Raw genomic sequence first — 23,796 nt, forward strand, 5'->3', positions numbered from 1 at the left:
AATTAAAAAGAAAAATAAAAATATGATTAGGCCGTTGATTCCTAACTTTCTTAAAATCCTTGTGTCCCCGGCAACGGCGCCAAAAACTTGATGTGCGTGAAGTGTGTTATATTTTAGATGTATATTTAAGCCCTTTTTTACACTTTTAGCCAAGTTTAAATTTATAAAACACGATATTTACTAACACTAAACACACATATGGGCAAGTGCACCCATCGTGGACGTAGTATAGTGTTGGTAAGATACCGAGGTCGTCCAAGGACACAAGAGCTTTTAATACCGGTTTATCCTCAACGTCTAATCAAATCAAAAATTGAGAAAAATGTTTTAAACTAAGAAAAATAAAAACTAACTAAATGCTAAAAAATAAAATAAAATAAAAACAGATAGACAAGATGAATCACTTGGATCCGACACGTGTGTTAGTATAACGTTTGATTATTTTCGCACTTTTGCACTTGTTTAAGAGATTATCTTAGTTATTGTAGTAGGCCCCTCTTTTGAAGGCGACGTTACCCTCAACCCAGTAGTTTGAGTCAGCAAGGATACAATCCTAAAGGGTCGGATTATTGAAAGATAATGAATTAAGTTATTAATGCAAATTGTGGTAGGCCCCGCTTTCGGCGGTGACGTTACCGTCGGCTAAGTAGTCTGAGTCAGCAGGGATACAGTCCTAAATAGTCGGGTTATAGTATTAATAGTAGTTAACTTATGAAGGGGTTAAAGAGTTTGGATCCCTGCCATCCAATACCTATGGGCATTGAAGGAGATCCTACTAAAATTGACCCAGGTCCCAAGCAGGACCTCTAAATGCTGAACAAGGGCAAGACCCTTACCAAACCGTTCCCTTAACCCCCGACCAGGTAGCCAACATACCTCCATATAGACCGTGGAGATATGAATGGTGAAAATCTTTTATTTTATATAGACAATAAAATAATGCCAAGACACCACGGACAAACGATAAGGAAAGATCACCTTTAACATAAGCAAATAAAAAGTGCAAAAGATTAAAAATAAAAAGTATTATACTAAACACTTGTCTTCACCAAGTGATGTAAGAGACTTAGGCAAACATGGCCTTGATTGTCAAGAACTCTTACTATCAATCTTGGATCCCGAGACGACTCACACACTCTACGATGGACAATGGATGATGGTGGTGGATGATGGTGTTATGGTGGTGGTGGGTGGTGGATGAAGTGTGAGAGAGGTGGTGTGCCAAGGGATGAGATGGAATGAAACCAAGCACCCCTATTTATAGGCTGAACAGAAGGCTGGGCACGGCCCCGTGTCCGCTGGACACGCCCCCGTGCCCGTCTGACACTCTCTCTCTTCATTAATTGTAATTTGCAATTACAATTAATGCGCCTGCTGTACTTTCACCACGCCCCCGTGCCCGCTGGACACGGCTCCGTGGTGGGCAATGGAAGCTTCTACAAGTTTGTCTTTTCTGCTGCTTCTTGGGAACGGCCCCGTGTCCGCTGGACACGGGGCGTGTTCAGTCTTCTGCTTTCTCTTCTTTGCCTTGGAGGATGCCGTTGAGGGTCCGGGCAGTCTACTTTTATTCCTTTTCTTGTATTTATGCTAGAATTAGTTGTCTTTTTGCTTCTTTTGTGAATTTGAGCTCATTTCATCCTGAAAATACAAAAGAAAGACAAAAACACTCTTTTTCCAACATTAGTACTTAAAAAGGGTTAGTTTTATGCCTTAATTGATGTGATTTATATGTTGTATTTTACACACATCATCTACCAAGCTAGGATTTGATAAAACCAAAGTGACATGTTTCAAATGCAAACAGAAAGGTCACTTCAAGCGCGAGTGAAGAAATGCGTATGCTGCTGATGATTCTGAGAATCCGTTCAACGAAGAGTATTACAAGAAAGCGATTTACCATCAGAATAAGTCTGAGCCACCAAGATTGAAACAGCCGGAAGAAAAATCAAGGGCTCTTGCAGTTATATATGATGATGAAGGTTATGATTGGAGCAAAGAGGTTCTACCAGAAAAAGATGCAGTTGGATATGCATTTGTTGCAAATGATGATCATGATGCCTGGTGGCGAATAGACAGTGCGAGATGGGAGATTAGAAAATTGAATAAACCATTTCAAGAAGCACAAAGAGCCAAGAGATGGAATGAAGAGTTGGAGTGTTACATGGATCCACAGGGTTATCCAGTAGTTGATCCGTCAAAAGTGGATTTTGATGCTGTAACCAATTTGTTTCCAAGTGAGGGAACTTTCAACACAAGAAGGCTTTCTGATAAAGGTTATCTGCCAGATTTGATGAACAAGTTAAAGGAGGTTTTTGAAGCAAGTCTACCGAAGGTGGTAGAAATGAAGAAGAGAAAAGAAGAAGAATTGAAAAAAATGATTGAAGAAGTAAAGACTGTTGCAAAGCTTGCTGTTGAAGAGGATCAAAAAGCTGAGGAAGAACAGAAAAAGAATGAAGGAATGGTGCTGAAAGAGATTGAAGAAAAGAATGAGAAGGTGAAGATTGTCCGTGATGATGGTGCTGATAACGAGAAGATACAAGAGATGAAACAGACAAAAGCAGCTGAGCACGCCGAGGTGTCAATCACTGAGGTAAATTCTGATTCTAAAATCTTAAAATCAATTGAACAATGCAAGAAATGCATGGAAACATGTAGAGCTTGTATTGATAAAGATGAACTGATAAAAACAAAAGACAATGAAATGAACAAACTTGAAAATGTTTTAAAAATGAAATGTAAAGAAAGAATTGAAACAGAAGAAAGTTTAAAATTAAAAGTTGAGAAGTTAACACAGAAATGTCATGATTTTGAAGAAGAAAATATGATTTTGAAAGAAAAATGTGCCGCAAAATGTGTTGATTGTGTTGAGAAAGAATCTAAATTTCTTGAGTTACAAAAACAATACGATTCTTTAAAATGGTCGAGTCAGAGAGTACAAGAAGCTTATGATACTTTGAAGAGCCAAGTCAAAAGTTTTGATCAAAGACTGTCTGAAACTTTAACAACCAAAGAAATGTATGAAAGAAAGTTTAAAGAAAAGCAAATTGAATTGAACAAGTTTGTTGATGAAATTGCTAATCTTAAACAAGTCTTGGCTGAAAAAGAAAAGATTGTTACAAAACTTCAAAGTTATCATAACTCTTCGTACATTCTCGAACGCATTTTCAATATCACACCGGATGGTAAAGATACTGATAATTGCAAAAAGGGTATTGGTTCAGAATTTCATCAGGTACCACCACCATTGAGAAACAATTATACTTTTTATGATGAGGAAAAGGTGGCAAAGGGTTTGAACATAGTTGACCAATTACCTAAAAGTATCGATGTGACTTACACCAAATCTGATGATGATGATGATGATTCAGAGGTGGTAAGTAAGGTGGTTGATAGTGTTTTGAAAGATGAGTCTACAAAAGGTAAGTCTGAATCACAGGATGAAGATGAAGGAAATCTTTATGATGGATTTCTGAAAGACACAAAATCCGAGAAGAATTTGAATGATGATTCAAAAGGATTGGTTTATACCATGATTGGATCGGACAAACTATTCTTAGATGTTGTTTTCCCGATTCAGAATGTGATTTTCAGAGAAAATTGACAAAGTTTCCAAGATGGTTGAAATTGAGAAATCTGAAATGTCGAAGTTTGCTGGTAAAGGTTACAAAGATTCGTATAACAAACCTGGTTCTAAGAAGAAAAACATGAAGGCTGGTTTGGGTTATAAGAAGAAACAAAATCGAAACAAAACTGAAATGCCAAATTTTCAGACAAAAATGAGTTTTATTCAAGGAAAAAGCTTCACAGAAGAAGAAAAACTCAAAATTGGACAACAGTCTAATGCAGAGTTTGAGGCTATGAAAAAGAAACAACAACAGGCCAAGGATGTTTCAAAGAAAGTGTGTTTTAAGTGTGATAAAATTGGACATGTTGCACGAAAGTGTCGAAATCCAAAACCTGTTAATGTTGAAAAACAGAAATCTGAGAGTGTGAAACCAAGGTTAACCAGATTTGATTCGAGACAAACTTGGAGGTATAATACAAACAAGTTTGCTTCAAATCAAAATTGGAAATCAAACCCAAACAAGTTTAAGTCAAGACAGACCTGGAATTCTCACACACCCAGATTGAGAACGACACAGAGTTGGAGAACATCTGTTGATATGACAAAACCTCAAGAGTTTTGGAAATCTAAAAATGTTGTTCAAAATCAAAAGGTTCAGAAAGGAACAAATTTTTACAAAAGAGGTACTCCAGGAGGTTAAGTGTGGAGTGTTAAGAAACATATCAATTCGATAAAAGACTTGCCAAGCCACTTGAAGTATGCGTTTTTAGGGGATAATGACACATTGCCGGTCATTATTGCCTCTAATTTAGAGTTGGTGCAAGAGCAAGCGTTGTTGGAAGTTTTGATAGAAAACAAGGGAGCTATTGGATGGACGATTGCCGATCTCAAAGGTATTAGTCCATCAATTGTCATGCATAAAATTATTACCACCGAAGATGCAAAGCCAACACGAGAAGCTCAAAGGAGATTGAATCCGAACCTAAGGGATGTAGTAAAAAAAGAGGTAGTAAAATGGTTGGATGCGGGAATTATCTATCCGATTTCGGATAGCGCTTGGGTGAGTCCCACCCAAGTTGTGCCTAAGAAGGCCGGTATTCAAGTAGTCAAAGACGAACATGGTGAACAAATTGCCACCCGACCAGTTACCGGGTGGCGTGTATGCATTGACTACCGGAAGTTGAATGCCGCCACTTCTAAGGACCACTTCCCGCTTCCTTTCATTGACCAAATTATTGAAAAATTATCGGGTAAATAATTTTATTAACTTTTGGACTGGTATTCGGGTTACAATCAAATAGCAATACACCCGGATGACCAACACAAGACCACCTTCACTTGTCCATATGGCACTTTCGCTTTTCGGCTAATGCCATTTGGCTTATGCAATGCACCGGCAACTTTCCAACAATGTATGATGAGTATCTTCTCTGACATGGTTGGAGAGTCGGTTGAGGTGTTCATGGATGACTTTTCAATCCTTGGCACTAGTTTTGAATCATGTCTCAACGAATTACAAAAAGTTTTAAAAAGGTGTGTTGAGAAAAATTTAGTGCTAAGTTGGGAAAAAAGTCACTTCATGGTGCAAGAGGGCATTGTGCTTGGTCATGTGATATCGGAAAGGGGCATGGAGGTGGACAAGGCAAAAATACGGGTAATATCATCTTTGCTACCTCCGAAAAATGTTAAGGGTGTAAGATCATTTTTGGGACACGCGGGGTTTTATAGACGTTTCATCAAAGGTTTTTGTGTTATCACCAAATCTTTATGCAACTTGTTATTAAAAGATGTCCCCTTTGAGTTTACTAATGAGTGTATGCAAGCTTTTACTGTTTTGAAGGAACATTTGGTCAAAGCTCCTATCTTGCAACTGCCGGATTGGTCAAAGCCATTCGAGATTATGTGTGACGCAAGCGACACTACTATTGGTGCAGTTTTGGGTCAACGGGTTGATAGGAAACCGGTGGTAATTTATTATGCGAGCAAGACATTATCAGAAGCGCAACTGAATTACACCACAACCGAGAAAGAATTATTAGCGGTGGTGTATGCTTTGGATAAGTTTCATTCGTATATTTGGGGGAGTAAAGTTGTGGTATATTCGGATCATAGTGCTGTCCGATATTTGATGGAGAAAAAGGACGCGAAGCCTCATTTGATTCGGTGGGTATTGTTATTGCAAGAGTTTGATTTGGAAATTCGAGATAAAAAGGGAAGTGAGAACGTTGTAGCGGATCACTTGTCTCGGATCCTGGTGGAAGGAATTGATGATGTGAGTGAAATAAATGAAAGCTTTCCTGACAAGCAACTTTTATCCGTTTCCACCTTTGTTGCATCGTGGTATGCTTACTATGTCAACTATTTAGCCAGGGGTGCCATACCGAATCATTGGACCAAGAAGCGACGACAACAATTTATGGTCCAAGTGAAGCAATACATTTGGGATAAACCGGATCTCTTGAAGATTGGACCGGATCAAGTTATTCGGAGGTGTGTGCCCGACACAGAATTGTTGGAAATTTTGACCCATGCTCATTCATCCGCATGTGGAGGTCATTTTAGTGGGCACAAAACGGGCTATTGGGTTCTCTCATGTGGGTTTTATTGGCCAATAATTTTCAAAGACGCGTGCGAGTTTGCAAGAAATTGTATAAATTGCCAAAAGATGGGAAACATCTCGAAAAAGGATGAGATGCCATTACAACCGATCTTGGTAGTAGAGATATTTGATTTATGGGGTATTAACTTTATGGGTCCTTTCCCAAATTCGAATGGCTTCCTATATATTTTGGTAGCAGTGGATTACGTCTCAAAGTGGATTGAAGCTATTGCAACAAGAACAAATGACCACTCGGTTGTTTGTAAGTTTGTTCAATCCAATATCTTTGCCTGTTTCGGCATTCCGAGGGTTATCATTAATGATGGTAGTTCGCACTTCAAGAACTTTAATTTTGGGAAATTGTTGAAGAGGTATAGCGTGAATCACCGGATTGCCACACCTTACCATCCGCAAACGAGTGGACAAGTCGAGGTGTCCAACCGTCAAATAAAGGAAATTCTTATGAAGACGGTGAGAACGGATAGGAAGGATTGGTCGAGTAAATTGGATGATGCGTTGTGGGCATACCGAACGGCCTACAAGACTCCTATTGGCACAACACCTTACCGGATGGTTTATGGGAAGGGTTGTCATTTGCCAATGGAGTTAGCGCATCGGGAATATTGGGCGATCACTACGGTCAATGCGGACTACAATGAAGCGGGAAAGACGAGGAAGTTACAATCGTGCGAAATTGAAGAGCTTAGAGACGAGGCATATGAATGTGCATCGGCGTATAAAGACAAACTCAAGAAGATACATGATGCAAAATTGAGGAAGAAAACGTTTGAAGTGGGTCAAAAAGTTTGGTTGTACAACTCAACACTCAAGATGTTTGCGGGCAAGCTCAAAAGTAAGTGGATTGGCGCGTATGTCGTTCGGCGAGTTGGATGGTTTGGTGATGTAGACATCCAAGACGAGCAAACAATCAAACAACAAACGGTGAACGATCATTGGTTGAAGCCGTACTTGGAGGGGAACGACATAAACAACTTGGAGCTTGATAAAGTGGGCTATATTCTACGCCCGGTCGATGAGGAACAACCATGAGAGGCCCAGGTTTGGTACTGTAAATAGTAGCATTTCATTTTGTTTGTTTTGTGTAGTTTGCACAATTACCGTATTTCCTCAAAATCCGTGTTTGAAACAAGTGTGGGGATATTCGGGTCACGAATTACTCTAACGTTGTGTTGAGGACAACACGGGACTTTCGAGTGGGTAGGGTGATTTTTACATGTTTTTGAAAAAATTTAAAAACACAAAAAAAATCGAAAAAAAAAACTGAAAAAAATATAAAAAGACACTTAGAATCACATTTTTCAGCAAACCAGGGATGCCCAGGTACCACCGTAATTTACGGTGGTACCGTAATTTACGGTGGTACCGTAATTTACGGTGGCCAGTGTAAGGTTTTGTGCTTTACCGTGTAACCCTACTGAGTTACGGTGGTACCGTAATTTACGATAGACCTGGAACACGGAAGGGTTGACCTGGGCAGCTGTTTTCATATAAAAAAAAATATAATAACAATAATCACTCACGAGACTTAACCCCAGCCACTCCTTTTCCTTCATCCTTCTCCACCAAACATTCTTGCCTATCATTTTCACAAGACCCACAAACTCCATAACCTTCTTCAAGCTTCCAACTCTCATATCTCCTTCAATCCTTAGCCAATTCAAGTGAAATTGAGGTCTAACTTGACTAATTTTTCACGTACTCTCTGATTTTGCTAAGAAATTTGCGAAAAAAACAAAGCTTTTGGGTCTGAATCATAAACCCTAGGTCCGAAAATTTTGGGGGTTTTTGAAGTTCTTGCTTTATATGTGTTTCTTGCATCTTCAAACAAAGGTATGAAGTTTATTTACTATGTTTTGTTGATGCATTGTGAGAAAGAAGGTTATTTTTGTTACTTGTTCATACCCACTTGCTTGTTCTTAGATGTTGTTATGAATATGGTTATTTGAACATTGTTATGGTTGTAGATATAGGTTTGATGCAAAGTAGTGAACTTTTGGGAATCTCTACATTGTAGAGATACAATGCCCAAATTTTTTGAAAAGGATTTATAAAATTGTGGGTTCACTAACATCTACAACCATGGTGAACAAATTGCCACCCGACCGGTTTCCGGGTGGCGTGTATGCATTGACTACCGGAAGTTGAATGCCGCCACTTCTAAGGACCACTTCCCGCTTCCTTTCATTGACCAAATTATTGAAAAATTATCGGGTAAAAAATTTTATTAATTTTTGGACGGGTATTCGGGTTACAATCAAATAGCAATACACCCGGATGACCAACACAAGACCACCTTCACTTGTCCATGTTGGTGCATGTTTGTGACAACAACTTAGATTTGGTCTTTGGATATCTTGTAATTAGTTTAACGATAAACAGTTAGCGGGTTTAGTGTTGTAATAGTTAGTTGTAATGTTTGGGCTAACTAAACCCAAAGAATTGGGTGATGGGGGCGAATTGGGCCTGTCCAATTCGCAGCCCATGATGTTTGACCTAGCCCAGTTGTAAACCTTGTGGTATATAAACAAGGTTAGACATTAGGGTTTAGGTTAATCAGTTAATTAGCTAAAACAGAGTTTGAGAGACATTGAAATTCGTGAGAACTAGGGTTTGGACGAATTTGAGTGTGTTAGGGATCTTGATTGATTGTAATCAGTTTGATAGATAATCAATAAAGATCCGGCTTGAAAGTGATTTGCTGTTTTCTGTTTCTACACGTTTTCTGCTAATTCTGATCAAGAGGATTCCGCACTCTTGATTGGAAAGACGATTCTGTGAAGTTCCATACACATAAAGGGGACCTAGAATTGGTATCAGAGCATTAGGCTCTTGAAGGCTCAGTTCAGAATTTGTTGCTGCAGAAAAGGGTGGATTTTTAGTTTGTTTTGAAAATTTTCGAAAATTTTGAATTTTGTTTTTGATATTTTCGAAAATTTTAGGGTATTTTGATCTTATTTGGTATTTAATTTTGCTGTTTAAGTGTTTTTGGTTGCAGGTTTGGTTGACTTTTGAAGGATTTTGGCAAGAAAGTCTTGAAGATTAGAAGATTGTTCTTCGTGTTCTTCGTATTTTCTTCAAAAAATTCGGCTGATTTGGTGTTTAATTTTGCAGGAAACTGTTAGAAGAATCTGGAAAATCTTTAGAAATTTCGAACAGATTGAGTTTCCAAAATTTTCTAGCAAATTTGCTGAATTCGGATAAATACTATGACAGACCAGCAAATTTAACCTCGGTGACCGGTGAAATTAAATTTCCCAATCATCTGATCCAGCGAATTTAACTTCGGTGACCGGCGAAATTAAATCCAAAGGCGACTTTGGTAACCGTATAATTTTCCTCAGCGAAATTATTACGGTGATCGGTGAAATTAACCGTCGTGCCAGCGAAATTGACTTGTCAGCGCAGTTATCTAGAGAAATTAACCAGCAAAATTAATTTGATCAGCTAGCATATTTATTCCAGCGAATTTAAAAATCTAGCATAATTATAATTCCTCTACCAGCGAAATTAACTTGGTTTGCCAGCAAAATTAGCGTGACACGGTGAAATTAACTTGGTTTGCTAGCATAATTAGCGTGACACGGTGAAATTAACTTGGTTTGCCAGCAAAATTAAAAGGTGGAGTGGAGGAACTAGATACGCATAGAGGAATTAACGTTTTCGTGAATAGAAAGTGATCCATATATCATTGGACTCGTCTTTTCGAGATGATTCTAAAGGTGTAATTTGGTAACCACTGTTTTCGGATATATTTTGTACGGTTTTCTCAGTCTGCAACGTTTAAAATGTCGAACATGGCCAACTTGAATGCTCCTAAGATGATGAAGGTGGAGAACTATCTTACATGGAAGAACAGCTTCAAATCCTTTATTAAATCTCAGGATGCACGCATGTGGGTATGTATTGAAAATGGGTACGTAAACCCAGTACATGATTTTGAGGGCAGACCACGAGTAACAGCCTATTTCAACATGAAAGCTGATGATAAAAAGATGTATGATGTTGAAAAGAGAGCTTTGGGTGCAATAAAGAAATCCTTACCTGATAGCATCAAGCATACCTTCACAAAGTACACAAATTCAAAGGATATGTGGGATGCATTACACAGGCGATATCAGGGAAATGAGAGTGCTACTCAGGCATTCATGGCAGATATAGTGCCAGTTGATGAGGCTGAAACTACTGTGAGTAATGCTGAATCTCAAGTGGAGAATGCTGAAGTAAAAGTGGATGATGCTGACGTAGAGAAAAAGAGTGAAGTTGAGCAGGTTGTTGCTGATGAAACTCAAGAAGTTCATGAGGAAGAGGTAAAATCTAATTCTGTATGTTTGAGGTGTTGTGAACTACAGGGTGAGGTTGACAGGTTGTGTCACACCCCCAAAATACCACAAGCGGAAACACCACGGAACGTGTGACGTACCAGGATCCAAGCCACCAATCACATTGAACTATAGTATGTATTTAAATAAAAACTTTCATTTATTAGCATTAAGAGTTACAACGTTACAAATAATTCACATTATACAGCGGAAGCATAATTCATTTGTTAAGTGTGTATAAACCACATGTAAAAACCATTAGTCTTATGTTGCGATTCCACGTATCTCGACCCATGACCACTCCAGCCTTCCAGATAGCAAGTTCCATGATATAACCCTACAGACCTGCAAGCATGCAGACAAGTGTGTCAGACGACGCTGGTGAGTTCAAAGTTTTGTTAACGTGTTTAGTTACCAGATGTGTGTTTAAGACAGTTTAACGTTTTGTTTTGATGTTGTTATCACTCGATTACCGTATGTGGCGACTAGATGTGAATGCCCAACCCCAATGCCTCCAATTAGGCATTGGTCATGATGCCAAGGTATCAAACAATCTTGAATAGATGTAAGGGGTCTTATATTTGCACGATGTGAATGCCCAACCCCAATGCCTCTAACTAGGCATTGGTCATGAGGTCCAGGTAATTAGTTCACGCCCGTCCTTTCGGCCCGGTGTGAGGGTGCCAAACCTAATAGCGCTATCAACTAAATACCTCGTTGCTTCTTCAGCAACACGGTAGATGTATGGGGTCTTACATGATTTATACTGTGTTCAATAACCAACATCCCAAATAATCAGTTTACCCAGTATTCCCTTTAGAAACGTTTACCAGATGTCCCAAACCACCGGGACGCATGCTTAGAAAAGTGCAGTGAACTCACCTTTGTTTTGCTTGGTAAATTAAAGTACGTGTTCCCAGTTGGTCACTTAGTCCCTATTGTGGTTACCAATAACAGTTAGTTTCCTGTTCTTTTCAATCACGCGTGTAACATGTTGCATATAGTGTACAAGTTATCACAGTCACATAACAAGCATTCGAATCACATACCAATTCACATCATAAGTTCACGTTTCACGTTAACATCTAGTAGCTAGTTCAACACCCACATGAGTGTGTGTAATTCAATCAGGTTATTGGCCCACTTTAGGAGTGTGTGGCCTGATACAAGTGTACGGCCCAGCAGACCTGATGGTTACAAGAGTGTACATGTTTAGCCCAGTTAAGTTTAGAGTCCATACAAGTGTGCGACAAATCCCTATTTGTGCGGCCCACTATGATCACGCGTGACCAGGTTGTGCAAGGCCCAACATGACTGGCCCATCAAGTATACAATCAAACACTTCTGTACAATCTATTTCTTAGCCTAACATGGCTCAAATCATCCAACAGTAATGATCATCATAACATGAATTCATAATACAATCATCATTCAAGTTCAACACCCTAACTCAATGTTCATTTGGATCGGCTCACAACAAGTTCCAGCTACACGGCCCTAATTCACCTGTCATTGCTAATCACTCTCCTAATGCTTAATCACCATTCATTACATAAATCAGTATTTCATCACCACTTGATCCATATACAAAACATTAGATCACGGGTTACATACACTTATTGGTTCTAGTTCCATCAATCCACATGCTCACTATAATTGTCATACATGACAGGCTCTAAAGATGTTCCATATGAATTCAACAAACAAAACACAACAGCATGCCATTCACATGGATTCAAACAATTTCACGAACTCCCACCTAGTCAAATTTATCATGAACAATTAATATGAATATGAATCAATTATCGAAACCCTTGTTATTCGATCATGTCATTTGTGATATATCTACTGGAGTTCGGCCCCATGCTTCCCACATTTATAAAACACCCAAACACTTTGTCAATCAAGATTATACATACACAAAAACATCAATTAACAATCACCTCAAAAAAAGTTAGGGTGATTAGGCCTTATTAGGCCGAACTGGGCTTACACTCAAGACATTGGGATTGGGCTGCATTTTGGTCCAATCAGAGTTATACTATCACAAATAATTGACAGCCCATGTGATTTTATAATTGTTCAAAGTTGTCAGTTGCATGTGTAGCACTTATCAAAGTTGTCGGCCATGTTCTAATTGGTTTAATCAAGGTTGCATGTGATTATTATACAAGCCTTTGTATTATTAACAGTAGGTTGGTATTTTGCAACAACCTTCAAAATCAAATAACAGAATACTTCCAACTACTCAACCTAGATTAACCGATTCATCATCTCCTTAACCCATCAAACACTTTTATATAATAGTTCTAATATTTGATTTGCATTATCGATTCAATAACATCCACTCGTCATATCCATATAATTAGGCCATCAATTAATACACACTAACCTATTCTAACTATTCAGTTTGTATTACATGCTCATGCAAAACATTATCACACATAAAATCACACATAACATAAACCATGACAACAATCATGAATCATGACAAGGAAATAAAATCTGCAAACAGAGGTGATTTATACTAACCGAAAATAGAGAAAGAAGGAGGAAAGCTTCGCGAACAAGAGTTGTTGTCGCCAGGTTCCAAAGGCTCTAGGGTTTCTACTCGACAACTCCTAATTACGTATCACATGTGGGTAAAAATATACCTAGCACTTAAGGGGGTGGGCTCAAACGAGCAGTTTGGGCCGGACACAAGTGGGCCGAGGTAATTCAACTCAAAGGTAGCCGAGGTGTGAAAGTGTAACCCACTTATGAGTGCGGCCCACTACACCCGCAAGCGCGTAACATATACGATCATAACTTACATTTAGTAAGTTTACTAAGATTACGAAACAGGCTTAACATAACTAAAGTTAACGGAGTTATAACAACGTCGCACGTTTCACATTGAAAAGGGATAATGGAAAGTTGAAATCACAAGATTAACGTCACTAACCTTGAAAGTTCGGGTTGTCACATCATCCCCAACTTGAAAGAAATTTCGTCCCGAAATTTGACAAGTAAGCACAGAGAAATGAAGTGATAAATCAAGATTGTTGCGGATTTTCCCCAGGTGCCACATCATCCCCAACTTGAAGAGGAATCTCGTCCCGAAATGCACCAGTTTTACCAGAATTAAACTTGTCATCAGGAAAAAGTTGAGGATACTTAAGCTTCATCTGATCCTCGCGCTCCCACGTGAACTCCGGTCCACGTCTTGAGTTCCAACGAACTCTCACAATTGGAATACGACTATGTTTACACACCTTGACCTCCCTGTCCATGATCTCTAAAGGTTCTTTGACGAACTGCAACTTGTCGTCAATCTTGAGCTCTTGAAACGGCACAATCGGTGTTTCATCATACAAACACTTCTTTAATTGCGAAGCATGAAAGAAATCCTGAGTGTTCCCCAGCTCAGCAGATAACTCAAGTTTGTAGGTCACGTTACCAATTCTTCCCAGACTGTTGAACGGTCCCTCGTGACGTCAGTTAGGCTCGCCACACTTCCTAAGCGTTCCACACCCTCCCAGGATGAGACTTTCAACATGATGCGATCACCTATAGTGATCTTCCAGCGTTTCCCAAGTTTATTAGCTTTCCTGACGGTCACGCATTGCCGCCGCTCGACTCCCAATCCAAACAACCTTCCCAAGAGTTTCGAGGGCTAGTCCTGGATCAGTAATTAAGTTGTCAACCATCTCAGTCTAACAAAAAGGTTGGCATGATTGTCTATGTAATGCCTCAACAGAGCTGTCTGGTTACCAAGATGATAACTGCCGCAGTAGCACTCAACCATAGGTAAGAGTCCTTCCAATTTGCGCCAAAGCCAGTCACACACATGCTCGCAGCATGTCTTCGAGTGTCTGGATGGTTCGTTTACTTTGACCGTTTGTCCAATGCTCATGTCTAGACGTGAGTCAAGGGTGTTGTGCATTGTCTGTCATAAATCAAACATAGATCAAAATCAAAGGTAACTGGAGTTGGCACCTCGTGCCTAAAAGCCGCCTCTCTCAGAGGAATATTCAAAAGCTCTTGAAGACTCATCAGTTTCCTTGATTGCAAGAGAGTGTGCTGGTTACGTGAGACAATCAACACTCACCCAGGTGATATTATTTCTGTTTTGAGTCGTAGGTAGTCTAGCGAAAACAATCCATAGCAGTCTGTGCTCAACTCCATATGGGTGTTGCTGGTAGCTGTTACTCCATCTTGATGTTCCCGCAAGTCATCCATTATTCACATACATTGCTAGGTGGGCCTTCATGCCCGATCACCAATACAAGATTTATAGATTAACAACTTTCATCCAAAACCCAGATGACTGGAATTTCGAGGCTGGTGTGCGTTGCCCAACGCAAATTCCCTACAGTTGCCGTATAATGAGATCCACATTCGTTCCATGAGGTAGCGAATATTGTCCGCCCTGCCAAAGGTTGCTTCTCCATGCCCCGCATGGATTCAATTTGAAAATTCTCTTCCTTCGGTTCTCCAGTTTGAACAGAACGAGTTTAATCAGGTAGGTTAAAGTCGATAGTGAGTCGCAAAGCTTGTGCACGTTCAGGTTTCACAGTCGTAACCATTCGTAAGTTCCTTCCAGCGATGCCATTGCATGCTTTAGCTCTTTCGAAATAACGATACGCGGGAGGCCCTTGTGATCGGTCTAGGTAATGCATTTGGTACCGTCCAAGTAATGCCTCCAACTCAAATCCAAAGATCATGGGTTCCACCGCAGGTTGGGTCTCGTGTAACTCTTCTTGTAAATCCACCACGTAAGCCATCACTTTCTCGTGTTGCATCGATGTGCAGCTGGGACTCTGATTCAAACCCTCAAGGTATACCAGCAGATCCCTCGCACCCTCAGGCGAAGACGATGCTTAGTGCATTGCAGAGTTGGGATTCGAAAGCTGAGAAGGCGTTCTCCTGTTTTGTCTCTCACGAACACAGCACCCTGCTGTCCTTAAGGGAGTTAAGCTGTACGACCTTCGAAAAACTAGGTCCGACAAAACTTCTGTCCAATAGTTCCTGTAGTTGATTAAACAGTTCTTGCAACCCTCCTGGTGCTAAACGGTATGAAATATGAGTAATCAGGGTTGCATCTAGCGCGAGATCAACTGAGATTCTTCTCTACAATTGTGGAAATTAACCGGTAAATTCTACGGGCAGAATATCGAGAGAAATCATGAACAACTGGTGGATCCTCGATCCTCTCTTCCTTAACCCTAACATCAGTAACCGGTTGCTAACGTAGCGAGGTAATCTCCCTGTAGATACTTCTGGGTCTTCATGGCTTAAATGGCGCTAACCTTTGTACCACTCCGATGCTTTAGAACAAATAACGATTTTCCACAAAAAATTTTCTCCTCACCGGGTATGTCTGCGTGATTTCTGCATAACCAATCCACACTAACTACTGCATTGTAACTATTAGGGATAGTAGAAAGAAGGTCGACGTCAAACACTTGTCCCACAAGGTCGAGTTTACATCCCAACGGACATATAAGGTTTCATTTGACTTGCCCTTAGTTGATTCCACAACAGGTTTGGTTTCAAGAAGCATCAGGGTTAAGCAGAATAGTGACGAAGTGATTAGTTACCAAGAACATGTAGGCCACCATGTTGTTATAATCTTGGCGTCGCCCACGCCAATCCTAAATGTCCCTCCATGAGCATCATTTCCCGGGTTGTTGTACTCGTTGCGAGGATTTCCAGTACGCCCGTCGTTCCCTTGGTTGTTGTCGTTTGATTTAACAACGGCCACTCTATGTCGTAGGCACCTTCATTTTCCATACTGTTGGTTACCATTACAAATACCTTGATGTTGTCGTGACTATTGCCTCTAATGCTGTTGTTTGAAACGGAGCTCTACGATCTTTCACCGACAGGGTCCACCTCTTCACATTCCATGGTACGTGCTAAGGCACTACTCTCTGTGTGGGGAGTTTCACATTCCATTCTACAGTCAGTTGTCATCGCTTATGTCCTGATTGGTTCGTAATGGTTGTCTCACATCAGTCGCTGACTAGGGTTGGAGATTCGGTTGTAGTCACTTTGCTGGTGTTCGTTGTCGATAATCAGGGTTCTCCAATTACTGAGGTCGGTAAAATACTACGCTCACCCTTTTGCCCATCGATCTAGCAGGTCGATTGAGTAATGCGTGGTATGCTGCGGGAGTGTTGCAGAAGTGATCACACTTCGGAGTCTAAGACGTCAATACATAGAGTTCCATCAAACGAAGAGAAGCGAGAAAGGTATAAACCAACTCAAGGACGTTCGTGCAAGCACCTAACATTCTACACGTTTCGTTAGGCGTTCAGATGTGTGTTCAAGTACAACTCGATAGCATCGAGATTCGTAAGGGTTCAGAGAGGAGTGAAAAGATGATATTCGAGTAAGAGACAATCACTGCTATGACTCCTATAGACTGTTATGTTTCTTATCGATCAAATAACGGAACGGAACCCCTTTTCCACTTGTTAAGCCTCACTGGGACTCACATGCAACCCACATTATTATTGTGTGTGCACCCATAATAATATTGCGATTTGCATGCTCATCTCAGTTCCTCTTAACTCATGGCAAATGGTTCCTCCAACTCGAATGCCAATCAGAGGTTATCAAAACGATAAAACCATAGGAATCCAAGGACTATGACAAACTGTCAATGAATCATAATGTAAGCAAGTAGTTCTGGTAATCATGCTATACCGACGAGTGTGTGTTTGTATGTTACGTCATAAACAAATGTGTACTAGTCATGTAATGTATGCAACAAGTGAGAGAGACGAACCTTGCAATCTGGAGCTGAGTGTCATGGTCGTATTCACGTATTCAGAACTGTTCGGTTATAGTCTGGTTTTATAAAAACGTTTTAAAACTAAGTTCACTATAACCAGTGGCTCTGATACCAAACTGTCACACCCCCAAAATACCACAAGCGGAAACACCACGGAACGTGTGACGTACCAGGATCCAAGCCACCAATCACATTGAACTATAGTATGTATTTAAATAAAAACTTTCATTTATTAGCATTAAGAGTTACAACGTTACAAATAATTCACATTAGACAGCGGAAGCATAATTCATTTGTTAAGTGTGTATAAACCACATGTAAAAACCATTAGTCTTATGTTGCGATTCCACGTATCTCGACCCATGACCACTCCAGCCTTCCAGATAGCAAGTTCCATGATATAACCCTACAGACCTGCAAGCATGCAGACAAGTGTGTCAGACGACGCTGGTGAGTTCAAAGTTTTGTTAACGTGTTTAGTTACCAGATGTGTGTTTAAGACAGTTTAACGTTTTGTTTTGATGTTGTTATCACTCGATTACCGTATGTGGCGACTAGATGTGAATGCCCAACCCCAATGCCTCCAATTAGGCATTGGTCATGATGCCAAGGTATCAAACAACCTTGAATAGATGTAAGGGGTCTTATATTTGCACGATGTGAATGCCCAACCCCAATGCCTCTAACTAGGCATTGGTCATGAGGTCCAGGTAATTAGTTCACGCCCGTCCTTTCGGCCCGGTGTGAGGGTGCCAAACCTAATAGCGCTATCAACTAAATACCTCGTTGCTTCTTCAGCAACACGGTAGATGTATGGGGTCTTACATGATTTATACTGTGTTCAATAACCAACATCCCAAATAATCAGTTTACCCAGTATTCCCTTTAGAAACGTTTACCAGATGTCCCAAACCACCGGGACGCATGCTTAGAAAAGTGCAGTGAACTCACCTTTGTTTTGCTCGGTAAATTAAAGTACGTTTCCAGTTGGTCACTTAGTCCCTATTGTGGTTACCAATAACAGTTAGTTTCCTGTTCTTTTCAATCACGCGTGTAACATGTTGCATATAGTGTACAAGTTATCACAGTCACATAACAAGCATTCGAATCACATACCAATTCACATCATAAGTTCACGTTTCACGTTAACATCTAGTAGCTAGTTCAACACCCACATGAGTGTGTGTAATTCAATCAGGTTATTGGCCCACTTTAGGAGTGTGTGGCCTGATACAAGTGTACGGCCCAGCAGACCTGATGGTTACAAGAGTGTACATGTTTAGCCCAGTTAAGTTTAGAGTCCATACAAGTGTGCGACAAATCCCTATTTGTGCGGCCCACTATGATCACGCGTGACCAGGTTGTGCAAGGCCCAACATGACTGGCCCATCAAGTATACAATCAAACACTTCTGTACAATCTATTTCTTAGCCTAACATGGCTCAAATCATCCAACAGTAATGATCATCATAACATGAATTCATAATACAATCATCATTCAAGTTCAACACCCTAACTCAATGTTCATTTGGATCGGCTCACAACAAGTTCCAGCTACACGGCCCTAATTCACCTGTCATTGCTAATCACTCTCCTAATGCTTAATCACCATTCATTACATAAATCAGTATTTCATCACCACTTGATCCATATACAAAACATTAGATCACGGGTTACATACACTTATTGGTTCTAGTTCCATCAATCCACATGCTCACTATAATTGTCATACATGACAGGCTCTAAAGATGTTCCATATGAATTCAACAAACAAAACACAACAGCATGCCATTCACATGGATTCAAACAATTTCACGAACTCCCACCTAGTCAAATTTATCATGAACAATTAATATGAATATGAATCAATTATCGAAACCCTTGTTATTCGATCATGTCATTTGTGATATATCTACTGGAGTTCGGCCCCATGCTTCCCACATTTATAAAACACCCAAACACTTTGTCAATCAAGATTATACATACACAAAAACATCAATTAACAATCACCTCAAAAAAAGTTAGGGTGATTAGGCCTTATTAGGCCGAACTGGGCTTACACTCAAGACATTGGGATTGGGCTGCATTTTGGTCCAATCAGAGTTATACTATCACAAATAATTGACAGCCCATGTGATTTTATAATTGTTCAAAGTTGTCAGTTGCATGTGTAGCACTTATCAAAGTTGTCGGCCATGTTCTAATTGGTTTAATCAAGGTTGCATGTGATTATTATACAAGCCTTTGTATTATTAACAGTAGGTTGGTATTTTGCAACAACCTTCAAAATCAAATAACAGAATACTTCCAACTACTCAACCTAGATTAACCGATTCATCATCTCCTTAACCCATCAAACACTTTTATATAATAGTTCTAATATTTGATTTGCATTATCGATTCAATAACATCCACTCGTCATATCCATATAATTAGGCCATCAATTAATACACACTAACCTATTCTAACTATTCAGTTTGTATTACATGCTCATGCAAAACATTATCACACATAAAATCACACATAACATAAACCATGACAACAATCATGAATCATGACAAGGAAATAAAATCTGCAAACAGAGGTGATTTATACTAACCGAAAATAGAGAAAGAAGGAGGAAAGCTTCGCGAACAAGAGTTGTTGTCGCCAGGTTCCAAAGGCTCTAGGGTTTCTACTCGACAACTCCTAATTACGTATCACATGTGGGTAAAAATATACCTAGCACTTAAGGGGGTGGGCTCAAACGAGCAGTTTGGGCCGGACACAAGTGGGCCGAGGTAATTCAACTCAAAGGTAGCCGAGGTGTGAAAGTGTAACCCACTTATGAGTGCGGCCCACTACACCCGCAAGCGCGTAACATATACGATCATAACTTACATTTAGTAAGTTTACTAAGATTACGAAACAGGCTTAACATAACTAAAGTTAACGGAGTTATAACAACGTCGCACGTTTCACATTGAAAAGGGATAATGGAAAGTTGAAATCACAAGATTAACGTCACTAACCTTGAAAGTTCGGGTTGTCACATCATCCCCAACTTGAAAGAAATTTCGTCCCGAAATTTGACAAGTAAGCACAGAGAAATGAAGTGATAAATCAAGATTGTTGCGGATTTTCCCCAGGTGCCACATCATCCCCAACTTGAAGAGGAATCTCGTCCCGAAATGCACCAGTTTTACCAGAATTAAACTTGTCATCAGGAAAAAGTTGAGGATACTTAAGCTTCATCTGATCCTCGCGCTCCCACGTGAACTCCGGTCCACGTCTTGAGTTCCAACGAACTCTCACAATTGGAATACGACTATGTTTACACACCTTGACCTCCCTGTCCATGATCTCTAAAGGTTCTTTGACGAACTGCAACTTGTCGTCAATCTTGAGCTCTTGAAACGGCACAATCGGTGTTTCATCATACAAACACTTCTTTAATTGCGAAGCATGAAAGAAATCCTGAGTGTTCCCCAGCTCAGCAGATAACTCAAGTTTGTAGGTCACGTTACCAATTCTTCCCAGACTGTTGAACGGTCCCTCGTGACGTCAGTTAGGCTCGCCACACTTCCTAAGCGTTCCACACCCTCCCAGGATGAGACTTTCAACATGATGCGATCACCTATAGTGATCTTCCAGCGTTTCCCAAGTTTATTAGCTTTCCTGACGGTCACGCATTGCCGCCGCTCGACTCCCAATCCAAACAACCTTCCCAAGAGTTTCGAGGGCTAGTCCTGGATCAGTAATTAAGTTGTCAACCATCTCAGTCTAACAAAAAGGTTGGCATGATTGTCTATGTAATGCCTCAACAGAGCTGTCTGGTTACCAAGATGATAACTGCCGCAGTAGCACTCAACCATAGGTAAGAGTCCTTCCAATTTGCGCCAAAGCCAGTCACACACATGCTCGCAGCATGTCTTCGAGTGTCTGGATGGTTCGTTTACTTTGACCGTTTGTCCAATGCTCATGTCTAGACGTGAGTCAAGGGTGTTGTGCATTGTCTGTCATAAATCAAACATAGATCAAAATCAAAGGTAACTGGAGTTGGCACCTCGTGCCTAAAAGCCGCCTCTCTCAGAGGAATATTCAAAAGCTCTTGAAGACTCATCAGTTTCCTTGATTGCAAGAGAGTGTGCTGGTTACGTGAGACAATCAACACTCACCCAGGTGATATTATTTCTGTTTTGAGTCGTAGGTAGTCTAGCGAAAACAATCCATAGCAGTCTGTGCTCAACTCCATATGGGTGTTGCTGGTAGCTGTTACTCCATCTTGATGTTCCCGCAAGTCATCCATTATTCACATACATTGCTAGGTGGGCCTTCATGCCCGATCACCAATACAAGATTTATAGATTAACAACTTTCATCCAAAACCCAGATGACTGGAATTTCGAGGCTGGTGTGCGTTGCCCAACGCAAATTCCCTACAGTTGCCGTATAATGAGATCCACATTCGTTCCATGAGGTAGCGAATATTGTCCGCCCTGCCAAAGGTTGCTTCTCCATGCCCCGCATGGATTCAATTTGAAAATTCTCTTCCTTCGGTTCTCCAGTTTGAACAGAACGAGTTTAATCAGGTAGGTTAAAGTCGATAGTGAGTCGCAAAGCTTGTGCACGTTCAGGTTTCACAGTCGTAACCATTCGTAAGTTCCTTCCAGCGATGCCATTGCATGCTTTAGCTCTTTCGAAATAACGATACGCGGGAGGCCCTTGTGATCGGTCTAGGTAATGCATTTGGTACCGTCCAAGTAATGCCTCCAACTCAAATCCAAAGATCATGGGTTCCACCGCAGGTTGGGTCTCGTGTAACTCTTCTTGTAAATCCACCACGTAAGCCATCACTTTCTCGTGTTGCATCGATGTGCAGCTGGGACTCTGATTCAAACCCTCAAGGTATACCAGCAGATCCCTCGCACCCTCAGGCGAAGACGATGCTTAGTGCATTGCAGAGTTGGGATTCGAAAGCTGAGAAGGCGTTCTCCTGTTTTGTCTCTCACGAACACAGCACCCTGCTGTCCTTAAGGGAGTTAAGCTGTACGACCTTCGAAAAACTAGGTCCGACAAAACTTCTGTCCAATAGTTCCTGTAGTTGATTAAACAGTTCTTGCAACCCTCCTGGTGCTAAACGGTATGAAATATGAGTAATCAGGGTTGCATCTAGCGCGAGATCAACTGAGATTCTTCTCTACAATTGTGGAAATTAACCGGTAAATTCTACGGGCAGAATATCGAGAGAAATCATGAACAACTGGTGGATCCTCGATCCTCTCTTCCTTAACCCTAACATCAGTAACCGGTTGCTAACGTAGCGAGGTAATCTCCCTGTAGATACTTCTGGGTCTTCATGGCTTAAATGGCGCTAACCTTTGTACCACTCCGATGCTTTAGAACAAATAACGATTTTCCACAAAAAATTTTCTCCTCACCGGGTATGTCTGCGTGATTTCTGCATAACCAATCCACACTAACTACTGCATTGTAACTATTAGGGATAGTAGAAAGAAGGTCGACGTCAAACACTTGTCCCACAAGGTCGAGTTTACATCCCAACGGACATATAAGGTTTCATTTGACTTGCCCTTAGTTGATTCCACAACAGGTTTGGTTTCAAGAAGCATCAGGGTTAAGCAGAATAGTGACGAAGTGATTAGTTACCAAGAACATGTAGGCCACCATGTTGTTATAATCTTGGCGTCGCCCACGCCAATCCTAAATGTCCCTCCATGAGCATCATTTCCCGGGTTGTTGTACTCGTTGCGAGGATTTCCAGTACGCCCGTCGTTCCCTTGGTTGTTGTCGTTTGATTTAACAACGGCCACTCTATGTCGTAGGCACCTTCATTTTCCATACTGTTGGTTACCATTACAAATACCTTGATGTTGTCGTGACTATTGCCTCTAATGCTGTTGTTTGAAACGGAGCTCTACGATCTTTCACCGACAGGGTCCACCTCTTCACATTCCATGGTACGTGCTAAGGCACTACTCTCTGTGTGGGGAGTTTCACATTCCATTCTACAGTCAGTTGTCATCGCTTATGTCCTGATTGGTTCGTAATGGTTGTCTCACATCAGTCGCTGACTAGGGTTGGAGATTCGGTTGTAGTCACTTTGCTGGTGTTCGTTGTCGATAATCAGGGTTCTCCAATTACTGAGGTCGGTAAAATACTACGCTCACCCTTTTGCCCATCGATCTAGCAGGTCGATTGAGTAATGCGTGGTATGCTGCGGGAGTGTTGCAGAAGTGATCACACTTCGGAGTCTAAGACGTCAATACATAGAGTTCCATCAAACGAAGAGAAGCGAGAAAGGTATAAACCAACTCAAGGACGTTCGTGCAAGCACCTAACATTCTACACGTTTCGTTAGGCGTTCAGATGTGTGTTCAAGTACAACTCGATAGCATCGAGATTCGTAAGGGTTCAGAGAGGAGTGAAAAGATGATATTCGAGTAAGAGACAATCACTGCTATGACTCCTATAGACTGTTATGTTTCTTATCGATCAAATAACGGAACGG

The 23,796-nt window shown here is 40.7% G+C and overlaps 1 pseudogene; it reads left to right on the forward strand.

Moving 5' to 3' along the window:
- LOC110876182 overlaps window positions 1–23,796 on the forward strand; it is a 54,429-nt pseudogene that overhangs the window by 14,146 nt on the left and 16,487 nt on the right.

The sequence above is a fragment of the Helianthus annuus genome, chromosome 8 (assembly GCF_002127325.2).
Source record: "Helianthus annuus cultivar XRQ/B chromosome 8, HanXRQr2.0-SUNRISE, whole genome shotgun sequence".
In the NCBI taxonomy this organism is placed as follows: domain Eukaryota; kingdom Viridiplantae; phylum Streptophyta; class Magnoliopsida; order Asterales; family Asteraceae; genus Helianthus; species Helianthus annuus.